Here is an 18,350-nt window from a genome sequence, read left to right on the forward strand (position 1 = left end):
TTCAACTCATTTCGAAGATAGTTGCTACCTTTCAAACTACGTTATTATACATTGTTATTGTCCGTCATTCACTCCATATCATTCATTTTCTTCAAACAGCTGTTGTTTCAGTGCATACATGAATAATTATTCACCGGATTTAAAGATACAAAAACTGCATAAATTATAAAATGTTGATTTTTTAAATATAAATGATTGAAAGTAATTCTTGCATTAGTTACGGAATAATGAAACATTTTCTGCTGCTGCTGCTGCTGCTGCTGCTGCTGTTGCTACTCCTACTGCTACTACTGCTGCCAATAATAATAATAATAATAATAATAATAATAATAATAATAATAATAATAATAATAATAATAATAATAATGCTTTTTGACTACATACAGCAGTTTAACCTACAGACTGAATTAAAGTTGACATATTAATTCTTTTATTAACCGTGATTATGAATATTCACATTCAGAGTTCCTATGAAAATGATGCAAGTCTGACAGCCAGGGTTGCCGGGTATCCCAATTTAGGAGTGATTCTCCCAATTTCCTGGTTGAATTCCGATTAAAGCGAGTCGGGATTGACAAAAATCCCGATTTTACAGATATTAGTCTAGAACATATTTGTATTTCTATTTCCCATTATTCGATATCTTTATTTAGCCTATATATTGACTCAGATGGTAACATTGTAAACATAGAGGTAACCCGCGGATATTTAGTAAGTCTATGAGATAGCCGTAAGGCAACTAAACTCGCAAAATAATACTTCTCCTAGTTCTACCGCATTATTTATTAATCCGCTTTGGTCCCTAGTCACTGCTGTCGCAATTAGTAAACATTATGTATTTTAAGTGCGTTGAGTGGCAAAAAAGATAGCGTTTTGATATCGTATTTTACACTAATAACAGACACATAAAATTGCTGCGTTTTATATTTTAGTGAACTATGTTTAAACATGGATTCATCGTCAGATACTGAAACTGTTGCAGTAGCAAATGGTTAAAACATATTCGTGGTTAATAAAAAAAACAAATTATTACAATGTTCACTGTACTGTGTGTCCTTCGTATTTTAGTGTTTCTCACGAAGGCGAATAGGCCTATTAGCCTACATTAAAAAGCTCGTAAACACTACTTTACAGAAAACTGCTATAAATCTTATGATAAAGTGTTGATAAGTTTAATGTCTTAAGTTAGCTTCTCATATCCCGATTTCTCTTGCAGAAAACGTAGCAACTCTGCTGGCAGCAGAAACACGATATTAAAGGTATCTCGCAAATAAAGTATTGTTCCTGTAAATAAAAACATTTAGCTTTCGGATACGCAATACAACACGTATTCAAATAATGGTTTCGAAATCCCGCGCGTTTTCTTCCAAACAAATGACGGCTTTCCGCTACTTCAATTTGGGAACATATTTCTCGCTTCTCCGCTACTGCGTGGTAGGAGCTCGGTTCAAAGACACTTTTTCAATATCAGATACGCTGAAGGTGTGTAATTCCGGAAAAATATTGAAATCTATTTTTGCATAACAACAGTTCGCAAAATGGGAAAGTAAAATTAGCCATGTAAAAGAAAATATTTTTTTAAATCATAATATGAATACTCCATAACTTGACTGAGATTCCAAATATTTCCCGCGTACTTAAGAACATCTTGAAACAAAAAGAACTAACTCACAAAATTTTAGTTAAAAAGCGGTATCTACTTTATATTGAAATTATTTCTAATATTATTTATTATATTTGTGGAAATCACCATTTAAAAGTGGCACGAAAGCTAAAATATATTAGACTTGTTTCGGTTCAATCAACAGTGATAAATACGTACATGACCAGCCATTCTAAACAAAAACCAATTATGAGGTCTTCACCAATTATAAAGATTACCTATTTAGGGCTCGGTGCTATTGGGCTCTGAAAAAATTTGCCACGAAACATAGAAATGATTCTCAATAATTAATATGTTCGAAACATAGAGATCTGCGAGCATACTACGGTATTTCTTCACTATTCATTAATCTGACGGGGAAACGGAACTGAATTTTCGGTGAAGATTTTTACGAATTTACTATATTTTATGAACATAATTCCTCAATAAATTTTTGTTGGAAAAGCGTAGAATAATTTTGTATTTTAAAAAATGCAAGAATACCTCGTGCTTGCAAAAGAAGGTCTTTAAGCTTTTGATAAAAATAAGCTTCTCGTCTACGATTTCCAACAAAACAAAAGCGAAAAATCTCCTTGAACTTGAAAATGATATCGCTATGTGTGTATCGAATACAAAGTCCAGATTTGAAAGCCACATTTTGAAAAGCAGGTATATTTATCGTATTAATTATTTCTTACTTTATAATTACTGGAACGTATTTTGACTTTCATGTTAAACGTTTTTTATGTTTCTAGATACAAAAAAAAATATCTGCTAATAAAGCGTTTTATGCTATATATTGTAAATCCTCTCACGACCCCACCTCAGCTCTTCACACCCCCCCTCTACCGATGGGGTCGCGACTCACACTTTTTGAACTAAGTTTTAGGAGAAATCGTATAGAGACAGACGGCATGACCGAAACTACATCTTTTTCTGCGTCAAACATGTTGAAAACGTGTACTTGCGTGAAAAATCTCCAACTTGATTTATTGCAACACTTAATGCTTCCTCTTTTATTTCTTATAATGAGAACGCAGATAATCGTTACAATCTATTTTTAACCTCATCGCTAGTGTGTTTCTTATCTTCATTTCAAACAAGAAATGTTAAATTAATATTTTGCTAAAGTGTATTATATGTGCATCATTTCTGTATAAATTGACTCTCAGATATTGAGTCTCTAAAGTTGGTATAAATCATTGTACACAAACGTACAGACAGACAAAGACATGCACGGAAAAATTTCTTCGTGTTTTTACCTGAAAATTTCGTAGTTGTTTTTCAACATCACAATATATTCTCTAATGATAAACTTCAAAAGAACACAAGTCCATTCTTGAAATTTTATATTGGTAATATGTCTACAGTAAGAATATTCCGTCACGCCTATTATTGTAACTGTCATTCTAATAACTGGAGATACCGGTACTGTATCTAGTTTTCCCAAACAGTGGATGGCTTTTCAGCTAATAAAAGCAAAAATGTTATGTTTCAAGCCCTTCCAGGTAAAAATAGCCTCTCGTAAGTTTGACCTCGCGAAATAACGAGAAATATTGCTATACGCCAGATTTTTGTTTTTAGCACAAATGTATTCGAAATGTGTTTTTCATGAGAAATTTGGACTTTTTTTAAGGAAATGTTAATTTAAATTGCACAAAAGATAAAGGTCCTATTTAATGGAAGTCACACAAATATATGCGTGAATCAATATATTGAGATTTGATGAAGATAGTTCCCTGCGCGCTGCACTGTTGGCAGGCATGGCAGTGATTGGAGTTAGCTGGATTTACGATTTTGTTTTAATTAAGTAGTGGAATTTTCTTAACAACTGTAAGTGATTAAAATACAGGGTCTTTCATAAGTAACGAGTCTATCGAAAAATTAACTATTTTGTATAATTTTTTTTAAATTATGTTCATCCTGACGAGAAAGAACCCATCCCGATGCCGCACAATCGGTTTGGAAGCAAACACCCCCTCTCCTCGCCGCCAAAGCTATTAAACGAAAGAATGGTTAGTGTTATAAACCTTTATTAACACATATAAATGTAAAACCAGTTTCAATTGTTGACAAATTATGATGTACAATTTTCAAAATGTCTTCCGTTCTGCTGAATGCACAAATTTATTATTTTAGTAGGTTATTTTACGACGCTTTATCAACATCTTAGTTATTTAGCAACTGAATGAGATGAAGGTGATAATGCTGGTGAAATGAGTCCAGGGTCTAACACCGAAAGTTACCCAGAATTTGCTCGTATTGGGTTGAGGGAAAACCCAGGAAAAAACCTCAACCAGGTAACTTGACTCGGCCGGGAATCGAACCCGGGTCACCTGGTTTCGCGGCTAGACGTGCTAACCGTTACTCTACAGGTGTGGACTGCGCGAAAATGTAAGCGACGCATCAACTCTTCATGGACTCTGGTGAGCATGTCAGGCGTAACCATTTGTATCGTGTGTTCAATTCGTTCCACTAATTCAGGAATGGTGCGTGCATAGACAAATTCTTTATGAATCCCCAAAAAAAGAAGTCCAGGGGTATGAATCTCCAGAAAAAGAAGTCCAGGGGAGTCAAATCAGGTGATCGCGGAGACCAATGGATTGGGCCTGTGCGGCCGATCCACCTGCCTGGAAACACTTCGTCTACGGAATAAACGCTCAATTTGAGCGATACTGTTTCCAAGTTCCAAGCAGGCAGCAATTTTTCTCTTCTGCAATAACGTTAAGCGGCTGAGTGGCATTTTTATCATTCCAGTTTATCACAACAATTGCCGTGTGCCATTATCCTTGGCGTATAGAAGGCGATTCTCCAGGTCATTTTAAGTTGGCATCAAATGCACATTAAAAATGGATAAGTAGCTTCTTCTGGCGGAGGGGGAGAAGGGATGTTTGTTTCCAAATCGACTGTACGGCAGCGGGAAGGGTTCTTTCTCGTGAAGATGAACATCATTTTTTAAAGTTATCGAAAATAGTTGATTTTTCGATAGATTTGTTACTTATGAAAGACTCTGTATGTAACCTGTTGTGCATTGATATTTTATGTGCAAAATTTTGAATATAAAATTGAAACCCCAATGCAATGGAGAATTTTGAATCTAATATTCAAACCGTATTTCGAGTCAATTTATTTTTAAATAAGTCTTTAGTGGTGCCTATTAGTTTATATTATTCGCACACAAAATGGGAGGTTGTTACTACTACTACTACTACTACTACTACTACTACTACCCTAGTACTAGTACTACTACAGTAATTATTATTATTATTATTATTATTATTATTATTAAATAAAAATCCGTTGTGATTATTATTCAGACAGCAATCCGAAGAGTGGTTAGACTCAGAGAGCTGCAAAATAGCGCTTGCAACCGGTTTAGATTCGATCGGTTAGAGAATATCCATAAAGGTCGCGGAACCGACCGAATATTCGATTTTCAACCGGTTACCCTTATGTTTTGCAGGTAGACAATACCAGGGACACTTTATCTTACATGAAACCGACATTTTCTGAGTATACAAACGGAGTAACAATTGAAGGAAATTTACTTTGTGTTATTAAAACATGTGTTTGCTTGATATAGGTCTACAATTATTGAGTGGACACTTTAATACACTTATCTTCATAACTAATGCATAAATGAACTAATCGACACCGGTAACAACAAAGGAAATTAAGTGTAATGCAGAATATGAAATCTGGTGCGTAAAGAAATGAAGAATAAAACAAATTACAATTACTTACTATAGAGAAGAGCAAATAGGTACATAGCCCTACATTCTAGTGTAATATTTACACTTTAAACTCAGAATGCATACCTCTAAAACAGTTGTTGTTAATATAGGTATAATGCCTTTTAATTACTCTAAAGAGCTGCATTATTATTTCATTAATAAATCATTTTTAAGAAGATAGAGTGTTATTAACAAAAAGAAAAGTACTCTGAAGCTCAAATGCTTGTACTTTCACGAAGCATGTTGTTGCCCTTGAAGGTACTCAATTGTCATACCTGGACTGGATGAATGAATCAATTACTGAATTTATAAATGAATGAATGAATCAATCAATCAGTGAATCAATGAATGAATCAATCAAACCATACATGAATGAATCAATGAATCGATGTATGAATGAATCAATGAGTCGATGGATGGATGAATGGATGATTTATTGATTTAATATACTGAGAGAGGAAGACTTATCTGAATGGTAGGCGTACACGATGATAAACGCGTTCTGGCAAGGGCTCTTGCAACTACTGCATGGCTCAATGTGGTCTGCCTTTGCTGTCCACCCACAAAGAATAAGAAACAACTCTAATACTCGATAAACCGAACCTGAGACACTCCGCGAGATGGAGAGCTTTGCATACAGACCATAGCACCAGGCGTTCAATAGCAATATATAATTTATATTTTTCGTAACCGGTTGTGCACGACTCTAGTAACTAGTTAGAATCTTATACGTGACACCAATAAGGTATTATTCATGAGGAAACTAAGCCAGAAGATAATGGGGCATGGGTCAGTTCCTTTCCCCCCATCATTGCATACATCGCTGACTAGTAACATATTTCAGTAATCAGACTTAAGATGTATGCAAACAATTCTTCTTCTTCTAATGAATATAAAACATTTTTAACAATGAGTATGGAATGAATGGGACCGTCAATTGCTTATCATACAATATAGTGTTACTATGTTACATTTTATTGATGAACGTTTTCGGCATACTATGCCATCATCAGATCTTGAAAAGTTGTCTTTTATACATACTTAATATTATGCCACATTGGTTAAATGCAATATATAAATAACAAACAACGAAATCATAATTACACTAATTTTATAGGCAAACTTGTGGTTAATGTGTCCTCAATCAGCTGTTAATTGGACAATGTCATTTCATAATATGTTAAAGCACAAAACAATAATTGAGTAAAACAGATCTATAAAACATTAAAACATTAAAACCATTAAAAGTTGACACTTGATATAATTCTTTATAGAACAGATGTCATTTTCGTCGTTCGTTTTTTGTTTACATGTTCTGATGAAACAAGTTAGAAACAATTAGATAGCTATAAAATTAGTGTAGGCCTAATTATGATTTCGTTGTTTGTTATTTATATATTGCATTTAACCAATGTGGCATAATATTAAGCATGTATAAAAGACAACTTTTCAAGATCTGATGATGGCATAGTATTCCGAAAACGTTCATCAATAAAATGTAACATAGTTAGTAACACTATATTGTATGATAAGCAATTGACGGTCCCATTCATTCCATACCCATTGTATTTCTGCTTATCGGTTAAAACTACATGCAAAATGAAAATTTTTAACGATGTCATTTTAAACTCCTACCTATAAGTTTATGTTTTCCAAAATCTTTCATATGTTCAAGATCGAAGTGCTGTCTGATATAATGTTTTATATAAATCTCAACTGAACAGTTGAGGCATTGAACTTTACCTTCATTCATAATAACAAAATATCTTGTTCCCATGCTTGCTGGAATTTAAAAGGACATCTATAATTTATTCGCCATATCGATGCCTAACAAGTGATACTTCGTATTTACAAAAATGGTAATTTAGTTTAACTACATTATTATTTAGATTTATTGAAATATTATTATCTGTATTACAAAGTTGGAATATTAATTAATATTTTGTCCTGAAATATAAGATATTACAAAGCAGAATATATAGAAAAAGTTTGTTTATTTTGATAAACAATTTTAAACAGTTTTTTCATTCACCTGCAAATTTACAGATACCACTTCTTAGCCATCGATATTACACCACTTTACAAATCACTGATTAGAACGCTGCTTCCTGTACGTACACGCAGACATGTAGAAGAATATTTGTAAAGGGAGAAATGAAGGAGTGGTGTATAAAGTGCCCGCGCGAAAACATATTGCCTATGCCTGCTCTAATACATATCGTCAAGTGAGATGTACTGCCTGATAGTAGATGCATCAGCTAGAACCTCATCAACTTAAACTGATAATTTCAGAGATGAGGCACATTTCTACAAGTTTAGATTTTGTTGACTCAATGTAGAATCCTCGACTTCAAGCTCACTATAATTAAATAATTATACAGAAAAAAATCTGACTAAGGTTGCACCGAGACTTTAGTTGCATAATTCGAATACACCAAGACCATAAGAGTGAAGAAATTTGACTTTAACATGTAAAAAATCTTGCACCTACTTGTTGCTGGAATTGCCACACTTAAGAAGAAAGTAGATGTTAAAAATACTAATCCTACCTGTGTTTGGATAGTCAAGTCGGGAACAGTAGAAGTGTATTTCCGGTCGCCTCCACGCGGTGACGACAAATGACTTCAATTAGGAATTACGTCCCATCGAATCCCGTTGAAGCCATGCGCCATTACCTGTAGGATAGGCAGGCGTACAACGCGACTTGCTGGGCGGAGTGGGGGAGGTTTACACTCAGCGTCTTGTCTCGTCACGTATGTAAGCCCGTGTGACTTCATTTGTTTCATAAAACGGCAGCTATGACAGACAAAATAAAGTTGATTGGAATTTGATTTCAGTTTAAAACTTAAACGTAAAGGTATACATATTTTTAAAACAATACTACTTTGTTTTGAAATTCAGACCTACAGACTGAAAGATTACATGATTTTGACAAAAACTATAACAAAAAAATTGAAATGGACATACATCCATTTGTATTGACTTCAATTTTCAGCAAAGTTAGGTTATTTGCGGCATATATTCCTTCCGTTTTATAGAAAACAAATTCTCAAAAGATTTACCTGCCATACAATGTTAAATGTTATGTTTTATTTAACGACGCTCGCAACTGCAGAGGTTATATCAGCGTCGCCGGGTGTGCCAGAATTTTGTCCCGCAGGAGTTCTTTTACATGCCAGTAAATCTACTGACATGAGCCTGTCGCATTTAATCACACTTAAATGCCATCGACGTGGCCCGGGATCGAACCCGAAACCGCGGGCATAGAAGGCCAGCGCTATACCAACTCGCCAACCAGGTCGACCTTGCCATACAGACTACATGATAGGAAAGATGTGTAATTAGTTAAGATTTTTAAGATTTATGCTGTATCATAATTTCTCATTAAAATGTGTGATAACATGGACTAAAAGGATTATGTATTGTTATTGTTATTATTATTATCTTCTTTTCTACTTGTTATTAACGACACTATACCAACGGATCTAGGTAAATCGGGTCCCGATCAATTTCCGAATCTTACGTGATCGGTAAATTAGGTCTCCGTTCTAGTAAATTGGGTCCTGGAATTTCCAGACTATTCTCGAGTTTTGCTACCTGTGTCAGTTAGGCTATTTTCGACTAATAATTTTTTACAAATAGAAATGCGTTAATATTTAAAAGAAAATCGAAAAATCTTTCCTCGACGACTCCATGTCGATCCTACCAGCTGGCAATAAAAACATTGAATAGTTCAGGGATTATGTGTTGGAAACATATATATATATATATATATATATATATATATATATATATATATATATAGCTCCAGATGCCACATTCCCTTTTCCTCTGTGGTATAAATTTTTTGCCTCTTCAAACAGAACTACCAATGCATGTGAATTCTTTCATTCTCGCCTCAATTCCTGTTTTATATTGCTTTTTATACGGTATCTGAATACTCGTTTATAGATAATTGCTTAAATTGTTCACTTCATTAAAATATTCAAATATTTAATATATTATATTTAACGCTCATCCATGATTTTCAATCCGAAGTTTACATTTTATGTAGAAGTTCAAGAAAGCAGACTAAAATTAGAAAGAAAAAGGAACATTTGATTGCAGAACAAATGATACTTTTGACAAAGGGACTAATTAGTACGTTTGAATCTGTAAAATCAATGTGTTTTAATTTTTAACTTTTTGAGGGACGATCCAGCCAACCTTGACGCAGTGTTCCCTGGGTAATGCTAATAGGCTGAAACCCAATTAACCTTTTCCGACTCGGAACCCGATTTAACGTATTTTTCATGATCGGGACACAGTTTATCTACGCCGGTACCAACTACTAGGATTTAGCATCGATGAAATTGGTGATAGCGAGATAGTACTTGGCGCCACTGATTACCTGACATTCGCATTATCTTTGGAGAAAACCTCGGGAAAAGCCCAACCAGGTAATCAGCCGAAGCGGAAATCTAACCCTTGCTCGAGCGCAATTCCAGATTATCAGGCAAACGCGCTACCGCCTGAGCTAAGCCGGTAGCCTATTATTATTATTATCATTATTATTATTATTATTATTATCATCATCATCATTATTATACGCTGTGACCAAAGTTTCACTATAACAATAGGTACGACAATCTTTTCTGTCAGTCAGTGCTTGGGTTGACTTTACGAGGGCTGAACCGAGGACGGATCCCTATGCTTATCTTTACTATGCTCGTAGATCTTATATACCCAGATTGCTCGGCCTTATAGGGTTTGACCAACGAGTTAGAAAGATTCTGACTCGGGTTTGACGGTAACAACTTTTGTCAGGTTTACTATGTTGCCATCTAGTTGTTACATAAGGAGTCATGTCATAACTCTAATTTGAATTGCATTAGCGACTGTACTGCCATCTCGTGTTCGTTTACTGCGGACGGGTGACGATCCTGGCTGTTGTTCTCTCCAAAGTAGGGATGAGCAATATATATATATATATATATATATATATATATATATATATATATATATATATATATAAATATATATATATAGGCTATATATATATCATCTAGGCTATCCTGGACATCTTTACGTAGAACTACGTGTGGATGCGATCACACAAGGGGCATACTAGGGGAGCCAGAGGTCTACTAGGAGAAAAAATGGGAAACACGAGAGGTACGAGGAGAATACAAAGAGAATAAGAGGAATACAAGACGAAAAAGTGGTAGACAAGGAGAAAAATGCGAAAACAAGGAGAATAAGGGGAAGACAATGAGAACAAGGGGAAGACAAGGAGAACAAGGGGAAGAATGGGAATACAGGGAGAAGGCAATTACTGCAAGAGAAATACAATTACTAAAAAGAGAGAAATACGGGAAGACAAGACAAGGTGAATATAAGGAGAACAAGGGGTATACTGAGAGAACATGGAAAATACAAAGAATATAGAGGGAATATAAGGAGAAGAAGGAGAATAAAAAATAGAACAAGGGGAAAACAAGAAGAAGACAAGACGAACAAGGGGAACATCAGAAGAAGAAATAGAATAGAACGACAAGAAAGAGAATATAATGAGAGCAAGAGGAATATAATTAGAAAAAGAAAAAGAGAGGAAGAAATAGGGGAAGCTAAGAAAAACAAGGGGAGTACAAGGAGAACAAGGGGAATGTTAGAAAAACAAAGGCAGCACATGGAAACCAGGAGAATGCACAAAGAACATAGGGAATACAAAGAAAACAACGCAATGACAAGGAGAATAAGTGGATAACAATTAGGAGAAGGGAAATACAATGAGAAAAAGCAAAAGACAAAGAGAAGAAGAGGAAACAAGGAGAGCAAGCACAATACTACAAGGAGAGATAGGTGAATAAAAGTAAATCAAGAGGAATATAACAAAAAATACAAGGAGAATAAGAATAATACGAGAACAAGGGAAACCAAATGCGAACAAAGGGAATATAAAAAGAAAAAGGGGAATGAAAGAAGAACAAGAGGAATACAAAGAAAATAAGGGGAGTACAATAGGAATAAATGGAGAGGGTTTCATTTTTATATCACGGTCAATTCCAAAGTTATGCAATGAAGCGGAAGACGTAATTCTATATAAAAAAATCCATGTAATGAAATAGCGAAGTTTTGCTTATTCTGTGTATAACTGTAATTAAAGTGAATATTTCCTCACAACATTCCACAAAATCATAATATCTTTGTCATCTTAATTAGAATGTTAAATGAATAACATGCTGTTAACAATGACAATGTTATACGTCTTTAGTTCCTGATCTGAGACGTTTAGACCTCGAAGCTTGTAAGTGGCAATTCTTAGGAAATTTATGTAATTAAAATTAAAATCTTAACAGGAAGTTTCGCAGCAATAAAGTAGCAGCCTGCGCTTCAATGTGGGCAACTTGACTTCACGTGCTTCCTCGCCGAACAATCGATTTACCCTCGACAACTCCTTAACCAATTTTAAAGTTTAATTCTATTATGTTTCTTCAACGATTCGGAGGCTTCTGTTCTCAAGGGTGCTTGACCCTCAAAAATGTGCTAGACCCAGCAGTTATGCGACCTAAAATAAAAAAGTGCTCTCACATAGATTCATTCATTTTTCTTTCATTTATAGTTTTCTGCCCGAAGGCAGATCTTTCACTGCAAACCCAGCATTCTCCAATCTTTCCTATTTTCTACCTTCCTCTTTGTTCCCGCATATGATCCATATATCTTAATGCCGTCTATCATCTGATATCTTCTTCTGCCCCGAACTATTCTCCCGTTCACCATTCCTTCCAGTGCAACCGCTAATACGCAGATTCTTCTTAGCCAGTGACCTAACCAATTTATTTTTCTCTTTCTGATCAGTTTCAGTACCTTTCTTTCTTCACCCACTCTTTTTAACACACCTTCATTTCTTATTCTGTATCCTTTTCACATGCTTCAATCTTCTACACGTCCACGTTCCAAATGTTTCTATTAGGTTTTTTTCACTTTGTCGTAATGTCCATGGTTTTGTGCAATGCCAGAATCCACACAAAGCACTTCACTAGTCTTTTTCTTAGTTTTTTCCAGAGTTCCGCTGAAGATGCTCCTTTTTTCTATTAAAAGCTTCCTTTAAGGTTACCATAATAATTTGTAAATAGTAATTTGGTCTCTAAAATTTAGGGCTATATTTAAAGAAATACTCAATGTGATAATAATTTTTATATATGCGAATTTTAATATATATCAGACCAAACAGGCTAATTCTTATGGACACTGACTCGCTGATTCTTATTGTTTAATTTTAAATATTGGCCTACATATTGGTCTAATATCTTATGAACATTTATAAGATTGCATTATTGATACAAGAATAGTATATCAAGGGCTAAGAAGTGATACCTGGTATTTACAAAAATGGCCATTTAGTTTAAACACATTATTATTATTTAGACTAACTACATTGTTATTTTTAATTATGAAGAATTTATAAGAGTTATTGTATTATTATAAGACTTTTAATTATAAACTGAAAGTGGTAGTGTATCTCTATCAGGTGAAATAAGAATTTACTACAAAGTCAGCCACATCATCTTATTACAGATCACAGATAATGCAACAAAACGGACCAAATCACTCAACCAGTGAATTAAAAGTCAAGGAGCGACTTAGTTCCATCCTGCTGCGATGTTTTTATTTTGACTTCTATATTGTTCGATTATGCAACAATGTTACCAAATTAGTAGACAAAATATTTGCCTTTCTTCAAATCCTTATGTCATTTTTACTACTTGGCAACAAAAATTCTGAAGTTTTGGGTTGTTGACAACACAACTTCCGGAGTTTTGCATTCAATATCTGGAGACGAGATTTATTATGAACGAAGGATCTTTCTTTGCAATAATCAAAACTAGCAGATCGGCGCGGCCTTAGGCGACACTTACCTTACCTGCTTCATCTCCCTGGTTTTCAACAGATGCAATGATTAATTTTGAGGTATTTTGCAGGAAAATTCAACTACAGATCTACTTGTCTTTTCTTGTCGATGGTATTGGTGATAGCGAGATGGTATTTGGCGAGATGAGATCAAGGATTTGCTGTAGATTACCTGACATTTGGCTTACTGTTGGGGAAAATCTCGGAAAAAACCAAACAGGTAATCAAGCGGGAATCGAACCACACTCGAGCGCATCTCCGGATCAGTAGGCGTGCGCCTCTGCCTACTGAGCTAAGCCCGTGGCTGATTTAGCCTTTTTCAGAAAATTTATAAACAAAAGGAAACAGTAAAATTGTGCAAAGTTGCAACAAAACCGGCCAAGTCAAAATTACGAACAATTAAAAAAGTATATAAACTAGGAAATAGATGTTAAATATGAAGGAAAACTAAATGTACAGCAATTAACTATGTAACAGTGAAGAAACAACTTTTTAAATCATCACCGGTTAGTCACGGGAGGTTTCTGCTTGATACTGAAAAATTTGCCTTCATTAACTTGGCCGGTTTTGATACTAGACGCCTCCTATAATGACTATGTAGACTAAATTTTAAAATGTTCAAACGAAAACGTTCTCCTTCTTTCGGATAAGCAATGTGTGTACTTCTGAAAACGTCTTTCAATTTTACAGAAGTTACAAGTGCACACATAAAACGTGTGCATTGGCATAATCTTCCTTCATCAAAACATGTAAACCTTTACTAATAAGTAGGCGGCGGATTTTGCACGTTTCATTCCTGAGTTGCAAATCATATGCTACCATTATACAGAGTGGAAATGGAATAACCTTGCGGATTGAAAGGGACGATAGGGTACACTGAAATGGATAGAAAACCTATATTATGTTTTGTGATTAAATGCACGGTTAATTAGAAAATTAAGTTCGAAGTTTCAGCAGACCGACAACATCGCCGCGAACACACGCTTCTCGTGATAGAGACATAAGAGTTCAACGAAGACGGTAACCGGATGTGTATCGCTATAGTTGCAACGCTGTTATTCCCGGCGTGACTCCTCCTCTTTGCTTACGTCTTAGGAAGTGAAGGCTTTATAAAGTCTAGGTAGGTAGTATCGTTCGCCATTTTTGTTCTTTCGTTGCCGAGCTACCATACGAGGAATCTATTTTCCACACCGTTAAACATGATCATGTCGTAGGTCCTATGATAATAAATCAAACGCACTGTAATTGAATAGGCTAAATAATTGAGAAGCAAATAACGTCTTCGTGTGCTTTCTGCGAACGCCAACGAAAGAGCCAAAATGGCGGGCGATTATATTAAGCATTTATCGAGCCTTAAGAAATGAACAGCGTCTTCATAAGCGAATCACGAGACGCACACGTTTAAATGTAGCCGACCTGCAACGCGATTGGCTGCCGGAAATTAGAGCGACGGGACTATAAATGAGCTGTTCTTCCTGGCGCTGTGTTGCAACCAACTCGCAGCGTGCAATGGCTTGAATTTAGAGGTTTTTAAAATTAAATTTACACGAAAACTGCCAAACAATATTGAAATACGCCAGAGAGATAAATTCTTCTTTATTAGTTTTCTTGTCGATATGGACAAAAATCACGATCCTACTCGCAATAGTTACCGAACAGGAGGATGTTAAACATTTGAGAATAAACATTTTTTTTCTCAAAAAAGCTATTAATTTTCCACCAATATGACATTATAGTTTTTTGTTACATCCAATATGAGCTATTCGCTCTGAAAATCTGCAAGGCTATTTCACTTCCACTCTGTATAAATGCATTTCAAGTTATTTGTAACCATAGGTCAAGATTTTATAGTCCATATAATGCATATTTAAGGGGTTAATACATATTTAAGCTTTTAGCGAATATACAGGATTGTTTCCGATCTCTGATAACGAATTTGAATGACGTCATGTGCGTCATGAATCACACCGACAGCTGAATTGCGGCGAGTGGTGACAGACCAGTAGTGAGTGATTTCATAATCAGAGTGCACGGTGTATCACAGTAGCAGTGCCAAAGAAAATCGAGCCTTTTTGCGAGGGGTACATAACAACCCTTTCCGATGCCAAGTACAGTTAAGCTACGTGAAAATCATAGGAGCCTTCAAAAAACGTGGTTTCGTTATTTCCAAGTAAGGCATCTTGTGTGTACCTAATAAGACAAGCAAAGCTCGGATGGGATTAATTCTAGAACTGAAAAAGCAAGCAAATCCACCCCCCGTCACAAGTCACCGCATCCCACGAGCTGATACAAATTAATTCCATTCGAGCTTTACCAATCTTATTAAGTTCACAGAAGATACCTTTCTTAGAAATAACGAAACCTCGTTTATTGCAGGCTTCTTTTATTTTTCACTTCACTGTACTTGGCATCGGAAAGGGATGTTATGTACCCCTCCCAAAAAGGCTCGATTTTCTTGGGAATTTCTGATGTGAGTCGCCGTGTACTCTGACTATGAGATCACTCACTATTGGTCTGTCACCTCGAGCCACATTTCAGCTGTCGTGTGACTCCTGACGCACATGATGTCATTCAGATTAGTTATCACAGATCGGAAACAAACCGTAAAAGCATATTTTGTTATTTTTTTTTAGCAATCTTGTGCTTAAAGCAAGATTTAGAGTGCGGAAAATAAAAAAATGGAATGCAGAAGGAACGCAGATAATGAAATAAATTACTATAGTTAAAATATTTTATTTGTTGCAATCTAACAATATGCAGTCAGTGCACTGTTGTCGGCGAATCATTGCAGACAACTCCGCGCCAATCAACAAAGCAGTCCAATTAAATGCATTGCTGACTGTGCAAATGTATAACATTGGGATGGTATAACGGATGAAAGCTCGATTACAAGACTAAATAATAAAAACAAGAAGCCGTCTTATCGTCTACTTAGCACGTGCCAAGAGTTTGACAGTTGTCACGAGAACGCTGCGATAATACCGGTGCGGAAGTTATAGTGTTGATCGACTTTTTTTGCACTCACTAAATTCGAATTTCGCTACCTGTCAACACTAATATAGGCACGATAACGCCATTTTCTGTTTTCTTCTTGCCGACGTGGCAAATCAAAATATTTTACTTCATTATGGTGAAAATTACTAAATTTGAATTTCAGTTTTATCAACGATGCCTAACGAACAGGGTTGCCTTACGTACGACTATAGTCGTACACTTACGACTATTTTGACTAATTGTACGAAGTACGACCGAATTCTAAGTCGTACGCAATTTTGTACGACTATTTTACTGAAGGGACAAAATTATTTTGGAACTCACAATATCAGACTATAATTAAAAAAATAACAGTTAATTTGCCCCTTTTCTAGACAACTTTTCTTCATTCAATATGTCATTGACTAATATCCCTGATCACACATATAATATGCTTTAAGGGGATAAAAGATGCTTTGAAAATCAATATGGTGATTACATTTGCCATACAAATCATAAATTCGTCATCTTGAGCTCCAGGTTTCATGTACGGTGGTGTTATATGAAAGTAACACGAGTTCAGAGATCTGCTAACTTCAATATATTATGTTCAACAATGGAAATATTTTTATGAATGAAATAAGTACCGCGCTAGGATTAATACATCTAGACGCGCTGACATTTTAGCGCTGTCGGATATGAGTCGACTGCAGGTGGATTAATTTGATGTAATCATCAGCTGCCGCACTGACTGATATTAAATATCTGCCGTTGCGCCGGCCAAAGATAAAGTTTCTGCGGCTTTCAATATAATAATGTTGTTTCCGACCAAGCGTCATCATGCATGCTTTACCGAAAATGATAGTGTTGATGAAGAAATGGTAATTTGAATGATAAATGCCATTGTGGATATCAACTATAATTACTAAAATTCTTGATTGGATGAAGAAATGGATGCTGGAATAGGAAAGGCTGGAGAATGCTGGGTTTGCAGTGAAAGATGTACCCTTGGATAGAACACTATGAATAAATGAATATAAATTTATAGGCCTATGAACCACTTTTTTATGGGTGTTATGTGAAATATAATTGTGCGCACCATCTATAAAATAGTAAAATGAAAAATGTACGGCAATTTTATGCTAAAGTACGACATTTTTCATAAGTTGGTACGACGATTGCGCTTCATTTATCTGGCAACCGTGCTAACGAAATGTATTTCAGAAGTTTATCGCTTAAGCAGCGGGTTGAAGCACACGCAACTTTAACGACTCATGGTGTCTCAATATTCTTAAAACCCATCAACAATAGTAAATTACCTATAATAAAATACATTTTTTAAGAGTGTATATTTCGTCATTTTTAGTGTATAGCCTATATCGTGGTTCTTAAGTGCATACGTGCAAGCATATGTGATGTTTTAATAATAATAATAATAATAATAATAATAATAATAATAATAATAATAATAATAATAATAATGTTTTTCTTTAACCTAGCATAGGTAATGCCTTACGGCCTTCTCTTACACTTAACCAGGAGTAAAACTTGCTTACACAGTTGAACATACAGCTTTATCCGATTCCTGTAATAAATATATTAGTCTTCAGCTGGACGGATACGATTTACATTACCGTCGTGCATTACACGCGCTATGTTCCGTTCAAGTTTGTCGAGTATGGCGAAGTTCGAGATTCGCCGATGTGCGGAGGCCTGTCGTATTTGTTCCACCGTGTTATAAAAATATTCGCTGTTCTCCACTTCCATCCCTTCATGTTTTAACCGCATGTTACATTTACACAAGAAATTACATTAAATAAAGGCATCAGACAAGGAGACTCACTCAGTCCAATACTTCTAAATATTTTAATGGATTTTATCATGCAAGAAGTAAGAGACAAGGAGGGATACTCAATGGATACAAGAGAAATAAATGTAGTTGGTTATGCAGATGTTGTTGTTCCAATTAGCAATTCAGAAGATAACTTACAAATATTATTACACTGTTTTTCACTGGCTTTTGACAAGTATGGAATGAGTACAAATGTATCAAAATCAAAGGTTTTAACAGTAAATAAATATCCGTTAAGATATAAACTACAATTAAATCA

The 18,350-nt window shown here is 35.2% G+C and overlaps 1 protein-coding gene across 11 annotated transcripts in view; it reads right to left on the reverse strand.

Annotated features, from left to right (window-relative positions):
- The window catches only part of LOC138698410 (uncharacterized), a 375,207-nt gene that overhangs the window by 237,739 nt on the left and 119,118 nt on the right, over positions 1–18,350 (reverse strand). The window contains exon 1 of one of the 11 annotated variants that reach the window (XM_069824360.1): positions 7,926–8,060. The exons of the other annotated variants lie outside the window; for them this stretch is intronic. The gene's annotated coding sequence lies outside the window, so the exon portion shown is untranslated. Of the gene's footprint in view, positions 1–7,925; positions 8,061–18,350 lie in introns of those variants that run through there. 11 annotated transcript variants of the gene reach the window in all.

This window comes from Periplaneta americana, chromosome 1 (genome assembly GCF_040183065.1).
Source record: "Periplaneta americana isolate PAMFEO1 chromosome 1, P.americana_PAMFEO1_priV1, whole genome shotgun sequence".
NCBI lineage: Eukaryota > Metazoa > Arthropoda > Insecta > Blattodea > Blattidae > Periplaneta > Periplaneta americana.